Genomic DNA, 15,346 nt, shown 5'->3' on the forward strand with positions numbered 1-15,346 from the left:
GTTAGTTTTAATTTTTACAAAACAAAGCCTTCATTAAAAAATGCAGCTGCCTTGGAGTGCCTGGGTGGCTCGATCGCTTAGGCATCAGACTCTTGGTTTTGGCTCAGGTCATGATTCTGGGTCCTGGGATGGAGCCCCGTGTTGGGCTCCGTGCTCAGTGGGGTGGGGAGCATGTCTGCTTGGGATTGTCTCTCTCTCTCTCTCTCTGCCCCCCCCCCCCAACTTGCACTCGCCCTCATGCTCTCTTGCTCTCTAAAATAAATAAATAAAATCTTTTCTAAAAAATGCAGCTGCCTGGAAAGCATGTTCCCCGGTGAGGTGTGATCTCACTCACACCTATTCTTCGAATAAGGCTGGAAGGGTGTGGGCACGGCAGATGGGATGGGGCTGCATGAAGGAGGCTGCCCAGGTGTTGCTGCCCGGGCTCAGTGACCTCCTCTTTACCGGGGACCCCTCACCACCCCACCAGCCCCCACCCCGCCCTGGCCTGTGCTGTCTGCTTTACCCCTGCCCTCTGGTGGCCAGGGTGGTGGATGGCTCCAAGGGAGGCCCCAGCCCAGCAGGACCAGCCTGAGTCCTGCTCCTGGGATCAGGGAAGCAGAGCCTCAGCCAGAGCTGATGTAACTGGGCACATTCAGGAAGAGGGCATCTCAATCCTGCCACCGTTACCCGGGCCTCTCCAGGTGGTTCTAGGAATCCAGAGGTCAGATCCCCTTGAGGGATCCCAGCGTGAGGAAGGACAAGGCCCTCAGAAAAAGAAGGGAAATGCGGTTCATTGAGGGCTACCACATAAATCTGTGTAAGATGCAAGCCATTGTGTAAGAGTGGGCAGTTCAAAGGAGAGAGCGACCGGCTCTGTTCCTATGTGCTCGGGTCCTGAAGGATGAGTGGGAGTTTGCTAGGAGGAAGGCGGAGAAGAAGCTTGCAGGTAGCATTCCATCCTGTGCAATCCAACCCGTAAATCCTATAAGCACTTTTTGTAAGCAAGTCAAGCCACCTTGTCTCACATGGAGCTTACTGGCTGGTGTGGGCAAGGGCTGGGACTGGCGGTCCTGGGGCACATGTCAGGGAGGATAGCAGTTGTCGTGCGAATTCAGAAGACAGGCCGTACTCTTCATCCCTCCTCCAGTGCTGCCTGGCTCCCCTCCTTTCTTTCTCTTTTTCTTTTTTTTTTCTTCTTCAGATTTTCACGTCACCTCCTCACAAGGTCTACTCCAACTGCTTTTTTTTTTTTCCAACTGCTTTATTTAAAATTGTGTTCCTGTCCCTGCCGTGTCCCACCCTTTCCTTTCTCGTGGTGTTTGTCTTCTTCTCATTCCTATGGTATTTACTTAGTTGTCTTATTTATTGTTTGGAGTAAACAGGAATCTTTGTTTTGTCCACTGTTACGTTCCAAGAGTCTAGAATAGAGGTTGGCACATAGCAGGCTCTCAATGAATATTTGTTTCCTGGATGAATGTGAGTTCTAGAACTTGGGGAGGTTAAGGGTGGTTGGGGAGACGCTCTCCTGTTTGCCCCAGGCAAGCAAGGCTCTGGGTTTTGTCTTCTGCCTGTGTTTTCTTTGAACTGGCACACTCTATGCTTCTTATAGTCCTTATGACCACTTTTTCTAAAGATGAGATTGCCTATATAGACCGAACAATTCTTTTTTTTTCTGTCTTGTTGATTTATTTAGATGAAGCCTTCTAAGGTTTAAAATCAAATCACATGAACTTACTCTTATCGCTTGATACTGGGACTGTCCTGAAATTTCAAGCCAGTGGTTTCTTAGTTGCAACTATTTGTGGATTGTCCTGTCCCCATACTGAGAGAAGGGGCTTCAGATTATGCAGGTGATAAGTCCCATGGTGCCCAGCCTGGGGCTGCCAGCAGAAACCCAGTAAATCCCTGTTGAATTAAAGAAAGCATGAACAAATGCCTCTTCAATCTGATACCAAGACCTTCCTTTCATCTATCCATCCATCCATCCATCCATCCATCCATCCATCCATCCACCTATCCATCCATCCATCCTTCCATCCATCCATCCATCCATCCATCCATCCATCCATCCATCCATCCATCCATCCATCCATCCATCCATTCTTCCAACAAATATGGTATGAGTGTCTATCTGAGCCACAGACGGCTTTAGGTGCTAGAGAAGCCACAGGACTTTGAGGAATGATGGTCCAGCCAGGAAGACACACCAAGCAAATGCTCCACCCATGCCCAACCAACTACAAACAAGAGCAAGTACTGGGGGAAAAGTGAGGACCCGGACACAACAGGCTGGCATCTGTGGTCGATGCAGTGGGGCTGGCCAGGGAAGGTCTCCCCCGGAGAACGACCACTGGTTGGAGCCCAAGATAGAGATGAGCTCAAGCCTTCCTGGAACTGACAGGCAACCAGGGGTGGGGCAGCAAGGATGAGAAGGAGTCAGAGGGGCTGCAGGCCTGGGTGTCTCAGGGCAAGGAGGCCAGGTTGTCAGGAGCTCGGCAGGAAGCCTTTGACAGGTTTTAAGCAGGGAGGGACTCGACATTATCTGATTTTTGTCTTCCGAGTCCCCTGGTGGGGCTGAGGGCCAGGCAGTAGTACTTGGAGGGAGGGAGGGAGGAAGAGGGCTGCTGGGCAGGGCTGGTGAGTCCTTGGCACTCAGGGGCAGTCAGGGCCAGAGGTGGGGGTGTTTCCATCACCAGGGCTAAGAAAAAGCGATGCAAGAGGAGTGGAGGGCTGTCTCAGGGACCCTAACAGTCAGGGCCTAGAGGAGGGGGTGAATCTGTTTCTGATCTAAGTAAAAGAAGTAAAAAAAGATGATGAATTTTCTGGGTTAAGTTCCCTGCTCCATCTGGGGATTGAGTGGGATGAGGGGACCTGTGAGGCTGCAGACCAGAGTTCAAGCCTCCCTCTGCTGTGTGTCCTAAGGCAAACACTGTCCTCTCTGAGCTCAGACTCATCAGTACAGGAAGGGGATGGACCCCAGAGCCTCCAGATCCCGTGTAGGTCACTGATTTGGCTCTCTCCTTCCTTGGGCTCCCTTCACACTGTCTTACTGGAATCCAGGGCCCCTGGTGCTTCCCCATTCCGTCTTGTATGGGAGGAGGGGGGTCCCCGGAACTCCGGAACTCCCCGGAAGGAAGGACGCTGGGACTGTCCAGCTAGGGCCACAACCTGCGTTTACCGCCTAGCCCTGGAGGCTGGAGAGCAGCAAGCATCGCCCTCTGGCGGCAGCTTCTGGGCTCGCACGTCACTGGGCCCGACTGCATTTGAACTCCAGTGCGCTTGAAGCAATTATTGAGTGCCTCCTGTGTGCAGCGTCCTGAGCCAGGCACGTAGGAACGGCAGTGAGGTTAAAGAGGGAAGGAATTCTGTATGTGGTGCTCTAGAATTCAGCCTACTTGTGCTATGAGTGAGCTTCTTATTCCTCCTGGGTCCCTGGTGTCCTCTCTACCGTGGGCATCACGGTAGAGGCAGTGCCTGTGGTTGTACCAGGGACTAAACAGCATCATGCATGGAGAGCGTGGCAGCCTCGCTCCTGGCCCAGGCTGCACTTAGAACACACGTGTGCTTGGTGCTTTTAAAGGAGGCACCCTCCAGAGGGGTACACTACTGTGTGTGGACACACCGGCCTTGGGGTTTCTCCAGGCAAGGTGGCATTCAGATGCAGAGGCCCCCCTTCCTAATGCTGGCCCTGCAGTGCTCCAGGCAGGAAGACAGGTTGTGCAGGTACACCACAGAGTGACAGTGGCATTTCTGAGGAGGCAAGATTTCAAGGGCCTAAGGCTGGAGCGGGGGGGGCATCAGGGCAGTAGAGACCTTGGGCCTGTGAGGCATCTCTTGCTCCCCAGGTAGCAGCTGGGCTGGCTGGCTCTGCCTGTCTCAGGTTTGCTTGAAGGAGGCTCACCTGTACCCAGGAGTGCTGGCTGGAACCTCCCCCCTCCATGACTCCCCCACCCCCGTGCACACCAGAGCTGGAATGGGCTTGCTCCTCTGGATAGGAGTGCTCTCTTCATCACAGGGGGGATTCAAGGGAGCCTGGGCACTCCAGGTGAGATGCTGTGGTGGGGAGTTGGGCCCCAGATGAGACTTGGACTCGGGGATGCGCATAAAGCTCCAGGTGTCTGCTTCGCCCACACAGGCCTCTTTACGTCCGTGTCCATCCCCTTAGCTCAGGCTGATCTCTGATCCTTGCTCTGTGTTAGCCATTTTTCTGCCTTCAAGGCTTGGCTCAAAGCTACCTCCTTCCTGAGGCTTGCCCTGAAGAAGCAGCTGCCCAGGGAGTGGGTGAACATCTCATGCAGACTCTGGTTGTTGTTACTGCCTTCACGCATTTGCCCGTTTCCCGGCTCCTCAACCAGACCCAGGACTCCTGGAGGCCAGGCTGTGTTGAGCACCTTTGGCAGCCACCATAAGTCCCAGCCCAGAGCTGGGCTGATACAGGAGCTTGACAAATCCTCCATGCCGGCTGCACGGCGTTCTTACCTGCTATGCCTGGAAAAGCACAATTCAGACTCTCCCTAGAGAGGTCTGGGTCGGAGAAATAGTGACAAGGCTAGAGGGGGTGCTGGAAAGCCAGAGTAGTGCACGCAGGGTAAGCACAGCACAGTCAGCAGGGCCTTGAGTTCCCAGGGCTCTCTCCTGGCAAAGGCAGTGGCAGCCTGGCAAATGGGAGCATGTCCTCTGGAGCCTGACGGCCTGAGTTCAAGCCCCAGCTCTGGCACTTACCACCCCATGGCCTTGGGCAAGATACTTCAGCTTCTGTACCTTGGTTTCCTCTTCCATAAAACAGGACCCCTCAGGGTCCCTCTCTGAAAGGGTTGTCATCAGGACTGAATGATTAACATGATGCCTCTCAAACTTCCTTCTTCATTCGAATCTCCTGGGGATCTGACTAAAATGCAGATTCTGACTCAGCAGGTCTGGGGTGGGGCCTGGGGTCCCGCATTTCCAACAAGCTCCTGGGGATGCCCCTGCTGTTGGAACTCAAACCAAACTTGGCTTATTTGGGGATTAATGCCTGAAGTGCTGAGAACAGGGCCTGGCCCATAGCAAGGGCTGGGAGAAATGTTCCGGGTGATGTTACCTGACTCTGCTCAGGGAAGCATATAGCTTCTAGAAGTTTCTGCCCTTTCCATCTTTCATGCTGCTCTATTCTCTGGTCGGTGAGGCTGTAGCTCACCTTTGAGCAGGCTACTCTGAACCTCCTCGGGGGTCTGTGCTCTGGGCCTTGAGGAGGGACAGGTGTTGGCGGCCAGGCAGAGGATGATCTTAGGAGACACTAGAGAAGAGAAACAGGAAAGGGAGCTGGCATAGAGTAGGGGCTCTCTTGGCTCACTCACCGGAGTGTCCGGGCTTTCTCTGGTGTGAACTTCACAGCCTAAACCACACACCTCACAGCTTCCCCCGCCCTGCCGCACCTCTCTGCCACCTCTGTGCCTGCCACCCCTGCTTCCTGCGGGAAAGGCACAGGGGACCTCAGCCAGGTTGCCAGCAGCTCTTCGGGGCTGGAACCGCAGGCCTGAAGCCATTGGCCACATCCTCCTGATTGCAGCGGCCCAAGGCTCTTTCCTCTCCCTGACCCGAACCCCCTCCCTACCCTGTTGGCCTGTGGCCACCAGGCCTAGTTTGATCCCTGAGCCCTGGCTCTGGGGACCAGTGAAGCTGGGCTTCCAGGTCCTTCTGGATTGGTGGAGGAGGCTGGGGGTGGGTGACTGCAGGGGCGGGGGGGCAGGGGTTGTAGGGGAAGAGTCATGTCCGGAGGCCTGCTGCCGTGTGTCCGACGTGAGCTGCCTCTCCCAGCATAGCCTCATTCATGGTCTCTATCGTCCACCTCAGAGCCAGTCTCAGGGGGCGTCTGTCTCAATGACCTGTGAACAGTGTTCTGGGAACACGAATCATTCATCAGTTAGGAGTGAGTGAGGGCCCCCCAGCTGGTGCAGCTGGCTGCCTCTGGGGAGCAGGGCGAGGCCCTGAGGAATTGAATGAGCTAGTCAGGGCCCTCCCCAGACCTCGCCCTGAAAGAAAGAGCGAAAGAGCAGCTTGGCCTGGGGCCCCTTACCCTCTGTGGCTTTCAGGTTGGCTCATGAGTGCCTGGAGGCCCATGAGATCAAGGTCACTGGTTCAAGCCTCACAGCGGGGATGGAGGTGGCTTCCCTCCTTTCCACTCAGGCAACCCTGACCCTGCCTGGTTCTCTCCTAGATGGCAGGGGAAGCCTCTGGGTGAGTCTGCAAAGCACCCTCATGCCTGAGAGCTGAAGAGAGCCCCATTTACACTGAGGGAGGCAAGGTGCCCGGGTCAGAGTCCTCCAATTAGAAGATGCCTTTCCTGGAAGAGCCTTCAGGATCATGGGACCAGATCCCACCCCTGCAGCGCTGAGAAGGCTGAGCCCAAAGAAAGGAGGCCCTGGCACTTGTGACTTTTGCTGGCTCAGCATCTCTCTGTGGGGGGGGGGGGGGGGCGGCGGCACCCAGGGTAAGAAATGGGGAAGAGCACCCCATTTCTCTTTGGAAATCTACCTTCCTACATTAGATGAGGTCCTGGTCAAGTTGTCAACCAAAGTACCCCAACCTCTCCAGCCAGGGGGTGGGTGTTTGGCCCCATGTAGCCAATGAGACTAGGAATTCTAGTGGAATGAACCAGGAAACATCTAGAGGTTGGCACTCTGAAGGGTCTTTGCAGCTCCACTCTTGCAGCTGCTCTGGAGTTTGACACCACCACCTCCCTGAGGTCTGGGTCATCAACTGTTTCCAGAACCTGTAAACCACCCTAGATTCTTCTGGCTAGTTCTGTTTGGGTCGGATCAGCCACAGCCTGTTCCTGTGGCCCAGAGCCAGGGAACAACGGCTACTGCTGGGAGGGACATGTGAGTAGTGAGCTGGTGGCACCGTTGGGCCTTGAACCCAGGTGTCTAAATTCCCAGCCAGCTTTCAAGTCCCCTGGGAGGAGCCTCCGGCCGAGAGGAGCGGCAGGACCGAAATGACGTGGAACCCAAAAGAAGAAATGAATATTCTTATCTATGGAGTTGGGTGGGGGAGGTTGGTGGCTTGGCCACTGAGCAAGGCATGAGGAGGCATGTGGAAACTGGACAGGTAGGGGGGCTGCTTGGGGTCCCCCGGCGGGGCTCCCCGTGGCACTGACTACATGCCCTGGCCCTGCCCCGCGTGCCCAGCATGTGGCTGGACGCCGCTGCTCCGCGCGGGGCCGACGAGGGGTGTGGGGCCTCCCGGGGAGCAAGCACTGGGTAAACAGAGCATGTGCTGACCTGGTTCAGACAAGCCCGAGGTGGGTTAGTGACTCCGTGTGGTGGGAGGACCCACAACGAGGCCATGTCTAACTCACTGCGAAAGCGAAACCAGCCACCCACCAAATACGGGGGCCCCTGCTAGTTCTGAAAGCTCCGCAGCCTGTCTCTTTATTAACCAGCACCCAAAGTGGAAACCAGTCAGTGGGACAGATTCAAGTTCAGCCAGCCAACTAGGATGTGCATAGGGGCCTCACTAGACCTTGACAGGCAGGCCTTCAACCACATAGCCAGCCAGGAGGTAGCCCGCTGTAAACCCCCTTTTAAGGGTCACCTACCCCTTGACTTCATGAGGCAGCAAGAGGTTTTGTCTCAGGCCCTCCTGAAGTATCCCCTGAGACCCCGGATGCTCAGCTGGCTGCAGGGCCTATGTCACAGCAAAGACCCCAGTCCAATGGTCCCAGCAGAGAAAACTGTAGGGCAGGCATACTTCTCATGTCCTTTCTTTTAAAAAAAATATTTTAATTTATTTATTCATGAGAGACACAGAGAGAGAGGCAGAGACACAGGCAGAGGGAGAAGCAGGCTCCCTGTGGGGAGCCCGATGCGGGACTTGATCCCAGGACCCCAGGATTACACCCTGAGCTGAAGGCAGATGCTCAACCACTGAGCCACCCAGGTGTCCCTACTTCTGATGTCCTACCACCCAATTCCCACCTTGCTGTCTCCCAGGCTGACCAGCTGTTGCCAAAGGGGGTAGGGTGGCAATGAAGGACAGCTTCCGACCTTAAATCTGTGTGCTAAAGGATTGTCCCTTCACGCGTGACAAAAACACCTGTTGCAAGCCACAGAAGCCAGCCTGGCCTCCTTTGACTAGAAGAGGGATTTATTTAGGATATTCTGAAGCTCGGGGACCTCTGGAAGGACAGACAGATCAGGCTTGGAGGGTGTCCCACGTGGGATGTGCCATGCCGACAGGCCCCTTCCCCGGCCTCCTGGGGTTCTTTGCCTCCTGACAGGCAGCCCCGGCTCCCTAAACAAGGTCTGCAGTGCAACTCCCCACTGGAGAAGTCTGCTCGTGTGCTCACCACCCCTGCTGCAAGGGAAGCTGGGTAAGTAATACTTTGGCTGGTTGCTTGGGATGTGAGACTCCCAGAGAAGCAAACACCTCCAACACAGGAAAGGTTTGCAGAGCTGCTCTGTGACCACGATGGAAGATAAATATCCGGCCAGCACCCGAGAAGAAACGCCCCCGACGGAGGGTCCTGCATCAGCTCTGGCCTCAGCCTCCCCGCCCACAAATGCCCCTTCCTGTGTTGTTTTCTGAGGCAGACCTGGGGGTGGGGTGGGTGGGGTGGGTGGGGTATGTGTTTTCTGTTAGAATCGATGGCCAGTATTTGAAATGAGAGGATTTCACATGTTTTTAAGTCCCAGTGTTGAGTGTCCCTTGAAAAGGGGCATTTGGGGGCAGAATGGAGCCAATGTCCTGCAGGGGATGGAGTTCGGGGGTTGCACTGGTCTCCCCGCCAGCCTCCTGCCTGGGCCTCTCCCCTGCAGACTCCTGCCCAAACCCACTGTGAGGGAGATTCCCACCTTGCTTGACGGTGCCAGTGATCGAGGTCAGAGGCCAACACGGTGGGGTGTGTTTCAGTCCATTGCTGATCATCTAGAGCCACCATCTGGGCCGTGATGCCCTCACAGTGGAGTTGGGGCCGCCCTTGCCCTGTGCCTCCAAGCCTGTCTACCTAGGAACGATGCCAGAGGATCCTGTTTTCTTTTTTTTTTTTTTAAGGTTTTATTTATTTATTCATGAGAGACACACACACACGGAGAGGCAGAGACACAGGCAGAGAGAGAAGCAGGCTCCCTGTGGGGAGCCCAATGTGGGACCTGATCCCGGGAGCCCGGGATCACACCCTGAGCTGAAGGCAGATGCTCTCTCACTGAGCCACCCAGGTGTCCCAAGGGGATCCTATTTTCAACCTGGTGGCGTGCTTGTGTGACTACACAGTGGGAAAGGGTTAGGGTGCCATGGGAAGAACGACAGGGACCCTGGCACCACCGTGCTTCCCTGAGCACTACCCACAGGAGCCCTTCTCCATGAATCCTTGTCACTGGCCCAGCACCTATAGAGGCTTTGCACCTGCCCAGAATTTTCCTTCCTCAGGCTCAGCTCAGCCCCTTTCTTCCAGGGATGTGACCCGTGGGTTTTCTGTATCCCTCCATGTCCTGTGTCAGGATCTGCCAACGTAGAGTTGCCTCTCTTCTCTTAGTGCTGCCTCATTGGGATTCTTGAGGTGGCAATGAGAGAGACATGCCAGGATGCCAAGAGGCAGGGACCAGGGGAAGACTTTACAGCCTCTCAATGCTACGCAGGGCCAGATCTGGCCCACCTTGCACCTGCCCACAGCCGGAAGCTGGCATCCTCACTGCCTGGGGGTCCCTTGTTCTCCGGATTCCTGGCCTTGGAGCCAGCTTGACGGGGGACATCATTCCAGAGCTGGGGCCAATTTCTGACCCCATCTGACTGCTTTCCTCCTAGCAGACGTCGTAGGCAGTGGTGACAGCCAGGCACAGCCTCCATAGAGGGGCCTTTGTGTTTTTTTTTTCCGATTCCTTAATAAAAACACCAAGAAAAAAAAAAGCAAGCAAGCATAACTTCTAGGTTGAGAGGAACTTCTCACAGACATTGCAAACCTCACACATTCTCTTTCCTCCGTGCAACACCTAGATTGTCTTCTGAGAAAGATCACAGATCTTGGTGAAACCTGCTTAAGAAAAAGCGAAAGGATTCTTTTCTACCTGTTTCCCACGGGAAAGGGGGAGACCATTGCAGGTACTGGTAGAGGGTCTTCAGCGCTCTCCTGACTGGTCCCCGTCACGGAGATGGGGGTTAAGAGTCGCGATGACTGTGGACACAGAGCTTCTCTCCGGGGCTCCTTCAGCACAGGGAGCTGGTCCCATAGGCCTGGAGACTCGAGTTTATTTTCAGGTTCCTCGGGAGACGTTAGAAATGATCAGGGGTAGGAGGAGGACTGGTACTCGGGGAGCTCCGAGAGGAGCTCTGTCCCCCACAAAGGGTCCCCTACTTTTTATTTTATATTTTGTTCTAAATTTTATTTATTTTCTTAAGTAGGTATCATGTTCCCAGAAAACGAAGATCAACGTGCCCAAAAAATCATTCAGGAAGATTCCTCCCCTTCCTCCCCACCCTGGGTCTCCCAGCTCCCCTCCCTGAAGGAAAAACGCTGCTACCAGTCTCTAGAAATCCCTTCTAGAGCAACTTAGTGCATGGACACGCTAGTTCACAGACCTGCCCACACACATACCCTCGCACACACGCACACACTTAGCCTTATGCACGCACACACACACCATCTTCACAAATGCATACACTCACACACCCACACCCTTCTCCCACACATAGGTGTACCCTCACACCCAGCACATGCTCACGACGCGTGTGCTCACACCTACTCTCCATCACACCTTCGCATGCACCCTATGGACGTACACGTGCGCATACATGCACACACTCGCATAGGCTGGCTCTCATGCACATCGGCACCCCCCACACACTTGCACACCCCTTTTCACATTCACACACTCACATTTGCCCCCTCTACACGGGTCATGGCACAACACACGCTTCATTCTGAATTTGGCTTTGGTTCGCTCCACCGTGTGCCTTGGGGACTATTCCCTGTTGGGAGCAGAAAGCTGCCCGTTTCCATTTTGTCTTTGGCTGCGCTGCATTCCGCCCTGTGGATGGTCCTTGATTGACTTACCAGTCGTGCTCTGCTGATGCACGTTTTGCAGCCACTTCCAGTCTTGGCACACACGTTTCCTACGTGGGCATGCTTCTCTCTGCAGGACGAGCCTGAGACATACCACTGCTGGGTCATGGGCCGGAGCTGTTGCTGGATGTCATCAAACCGCCCCTCAGGGAGGCTGTGCCACTTGGAGCACCCACTCCCTTCAAGACCATGCTGATTACAAACCTTTGGAAACTTCAAACACGTTACTCCCCGTGTTCTTTTTAATTTGTATCTTCTGGAATCTTCTTTGTATTAATAAGAATTGGAAACTTTGAGACTTTCTTTTCCTTCCTTCCCTGCATCTTGACACATCCTGTATGCCAGGTGATTTCTAGACTCTGGAGCTGTCCAAATGAGTCACATATAGTTCCTGTTGCCGGAGGCTCCTCCATGTCCTAGTGTAGACATGTAAACAGCCATGACACAAGAGGCAATTGCCCGTGTGTGCATAGAAGCCGCCCTGGCTAGGTGGGGGAGCAGAGAAGGACTGGCTTTAAATTGGAGAGCTGAGTCAGTCTAGGATGAGTAAGCTGGGAATGGAATGACCAACTTTCTCCCAGCCTTAGCACCAGAGTCCATGTCCTGAAACCCCTTCAGGCCCACACAGAGTGGGACAGCTAGTTCCCCTGGAGCAGTCCTGACCGAGGAAGCAGAATAAAGAATGACTTTCTTTCTTTGAAGATTTTATCTATTTATTTGAGAGAGAGAGAGAGCACAAGCAGGGGGAGAGGGAGAGGGAGAGGGGGAAGCAGGCTCCCCCGCAGGGCAGGAAGCCCCTCACAGAACTTGATCCCAGGACCCCAGGACCATGACCTGGGCCGCAGGCAGATGCCTAATGACTGAGCCACCCTGGCGCCCCAGGAATGACTTTCTATGTGAAAGGCATGGTTTGCACAAGATGTGAGCTGCTTGGGGTACTGGGTATTGGAGGGGCCGGTGAACCACCCGCTCACAGGAGAACACGAAAGAACATGCATATCAGATCTGGAGCCTGGGAGGCCGACAAAGTGACTGTGGCAAAGCAGCATCAGGGAGGGTGGTAGCTTATGAGGCTGGGGGAGGTGTTGAGGAAGAGGAAGTCAGAAGACCCCATATGTGTTTGCCCCGTGGTGCCTTCAAAAGTGGGGTCCCCCAGGCAGTTGAGCTGCAGAGCCTGTGCCCTGCAAACTGAGGGTGCGGGGAGGTTGGTTTGCAGTGAACGCTGTGAAAATGCGTTGGGAGTGGCGGTGGGGGTGGGAGCGGGGAAAGGAGAGGCAGTTAGAGGGACCAGTGTTTGATGCATCTGGCGGTTTGGGTGCTGGGAAGGGAGGAGGCCAGCTCAGGAAGCAGGTTAGTCCAACCCCCAGGAGTCCTCCGTGGGCTCTGTCTGGCCCTGGCCATTAGAGAAGCTTCTGGATTCCTCTTCTGAATACCTCGGAGAATCTGATGGATATGCTCCATCGGATACACCCCAGTTCTATTCCTGGCTCTGTCACATTCTGTCACATGACCCCTGAGCCTTAGTTTCCTTGCCTGCAAATGGAGAGGAAGGGGCTGGCTCTGCGGAGAGCAGGAGGGGCTGTGTGCATGGCTGAGTGGGGGAGCTGCCCAACCAGGGCCTGAGGGAAGGTTCAGAGATGGAGGCGGAGCTGCTCCTGCGGGGCTTCGAGGCCAAGATGAAGAGTCCAGTTCTGATCGGGAAGGCCCTGGGAACTACTGGAGGCTTCATAGGGCAAGCTGCCAAGAGGTGGCCTGACTGGGCTTTGGGCAAGATCGTCCCAGCTGCTGAGTGGAGAATGGGCTGGAGGGGTCAGGAGTGGAAACGGGGGTGGGAGGCAGTCAGGTGGCTTCTGTGGACCTGGCTCAGGGGCAGGTGAGGGCCGCTGGGACTGGGGTGAGGGCAGAAGAGAGCCACCTGCCCCCCACCTGCTCGGCCTGTCCACTCAGCCCTCACCTGGCTTCGACACCTAGCTCGGGCACCTGGGGCACCTTTGCTGTCAGTCGGGGTGAAGCCCACTGACAGCTGAGGCGAGCACCTCCAACCCCCAGCCCTTCCCTTCTTGCTCCTGTTACAGTTCAGTGTGGTTTGTCTGGGGCATGGGGAGCAGGGCCTTCAGCTGCCAGCTAGGGCTTCACATCCTCTGGTAGATTCTTGTAGGAGAGGGGGAGAGGGAGGAGGGAGAGAGGGGGGAGGAGGAGAGGGTGATGGGGAGATGGAGAGGAGGGAGACAGGGAAAGGGAGAGGGAGGGGGGAGAGGAGGGCAAGGAGACAGACCCACCCACACAGAGGAGGCACAAAAGGCCCAGGGAGTAGGACGGAATCCCTCCCACTATACCGTGCTGGTGGGTCATGCGGCCCCACCGGCCTCCCAGGGAGGCTGAGAGGTGGACCCCGCAGATGCCCAGGAGTTGGGGCCATATGGGTAACAGGGATGCCCCCACCTCTCTTTACCACCATGCGCCACCCCCTGCATGCTCCTACAGCCATCAGATTCCAGCTGGAAGATGCGGACAACAGGGTTGACACTCTCGCGTGGCCGCCCCTGCTGCTCCACTTCAGGGTTCCTGGCCTGAGTCCCAAGGCAAGAGTGCGACCCCCTGGGCCTGGGTGGGGGCTGCTTCAAGCTGCCTCAGCAGGCGGAGGCCACACGTGGCTGCACTGCGCCCCTTCCCGCCAGGCCCGTGGCTGGTGAGAGCAACCCCCTCCTGCCCCTGGGCCTGGGCCAGTGGGCTCAGGCTCCTCCACCTTGCTCTTGGGACATCTGGGCTGCTCAGTAGATGTTTGCCGAATTGGATGGGGAACGAGAGAAGAGAAGAAGGATGGAGGAGGACCGTGGCAGAAAGGCCGTGCAGGGCAGGCCAAGGCCATCCCCACGGCCAGGCTGCTGGCAGTGGCTGCTTATCACAAGCTGGGTCTGTGACTTCTCACTTTGCCTGGGGATATATTTTTTCTTTATGTATTTTTAAATACAGTTTTTAAAAAAAGATTTGTTTATTAGTGAGAAAAAGAGCATGAGCAGGGGGAGCAGCAGAGGGAGAAGGAGAAGCAGGCTTCCCACTGAGCAGGGAGCCTGATGCAGGGCTCGATCCCAGGACCCCAGGATCATGACCCAAGCTGAAGGCAGGTGTCCAACCAATTGAACCACCCAGGTGCCCCTTTTTAAAAGTTTTAACTGAAGTCATTTTGGGGGCAGGAAATATGTTCAGGTGGTACGGATGGATCTACAGTGAAAACATCTTCCTACCCCTTCCTGGCCTGGCTTTCCTTCCTGGGAGAACCAACATTCCCAGTTTCTTGAGAAGCTCCCAGAAACACTTTAGGCTTGATAAATCTTGGCTATTCTTTTCATCTTTGCTGTGGTTGTGTTTATTACCCACTCCTGCAGCCAGAAAGCCTTGCTCTAGGGAGAGGAGAGGTGGGGTTATTGCGAGCCCACTCGGCGCAGGGACGGTTAGAGCCCTAGGGACACACATCCCGCGGAACCATCCTGCCTCCTACTGCGGGGTGCACATTGGTGGGAAGGGAGAGTCTGCAGGCAGGCTCTAAAGAAGGCCTCGCTCTTCTCAGGGATGCAGCCCTCTTGCTTCTGCTTCTACTCAGAAGGGAGCCCACTGACTCTCCTCTCAGGGCCCGCAGCGCTGCCCCTTAACTCCATGTGGACAGGAGGTTCTTTGGACCTGGGCTCTGACTCGCCTCCTGCCTGCCCCATCCCCTTCTTCCAAAGAGAGAGTAGCTTATGAGAACACCTGTGTGCCCCCCCGCACCCCCTCCCCCGCCGCCGAAGCAGGGTCATTAAAGTCAGGAGAAAGAGAACGCAGAGCTTCTTCTTCTTCTGGTTGCTTCTTCTGGATAGAAACTCCCGGGCCCCTGGGCCTGGGACACTGTGCATGACACTTTCTAAAGAGTGACCCACAATGTCTCAACATTTGAAAAAAAAGTCCTGAGCAGCGGTGGGTGGGGATGGAAGGATTAGGGAGCCATGACTTGAAAGGAAAAGGAAGGTTCTAGACCGTTCAATAAAATGGCCATTGAACTATTTGCAACCCCTTGGAACATGGTCCCCCTCTAAATGCAAAACTAAGCAAGGGGCTCCCTGAAGGCTGAGCTCTCTGCAGGTCTCAGAGAGGTGGGTGGGATGGGAGTGAGCAGCACGGAGACACCTAAAAGGTCGTGTTTGTGTGGGGCCCGGGTGTTAGTGGGTGAGTGTGTGTGTGCGCGACTGGATCAAGGTGTCAGAGGCTTAGAGTGGCCTGTGTGAGATGGGCTGGGTGGTGTAGGAGGGGAAAGAAGGCGCTGAACCCCCCTAGGCTTCTATATGCAGCAAGGTG

This window comes from Vulpes lagopus, chromosome 5, assembly GCF_018345385.1.
Source record: "Vulpes lagopus strain Blue_001 chromosome 5, ASM1834538v1, whole genome shotgun sequence".
Taxonomy (NCBI): Eukaryota; Metazoa; Chordata; class Mammalia; order Carnivora; family Canidae; genus Vulpes; species Vulpes lagopus.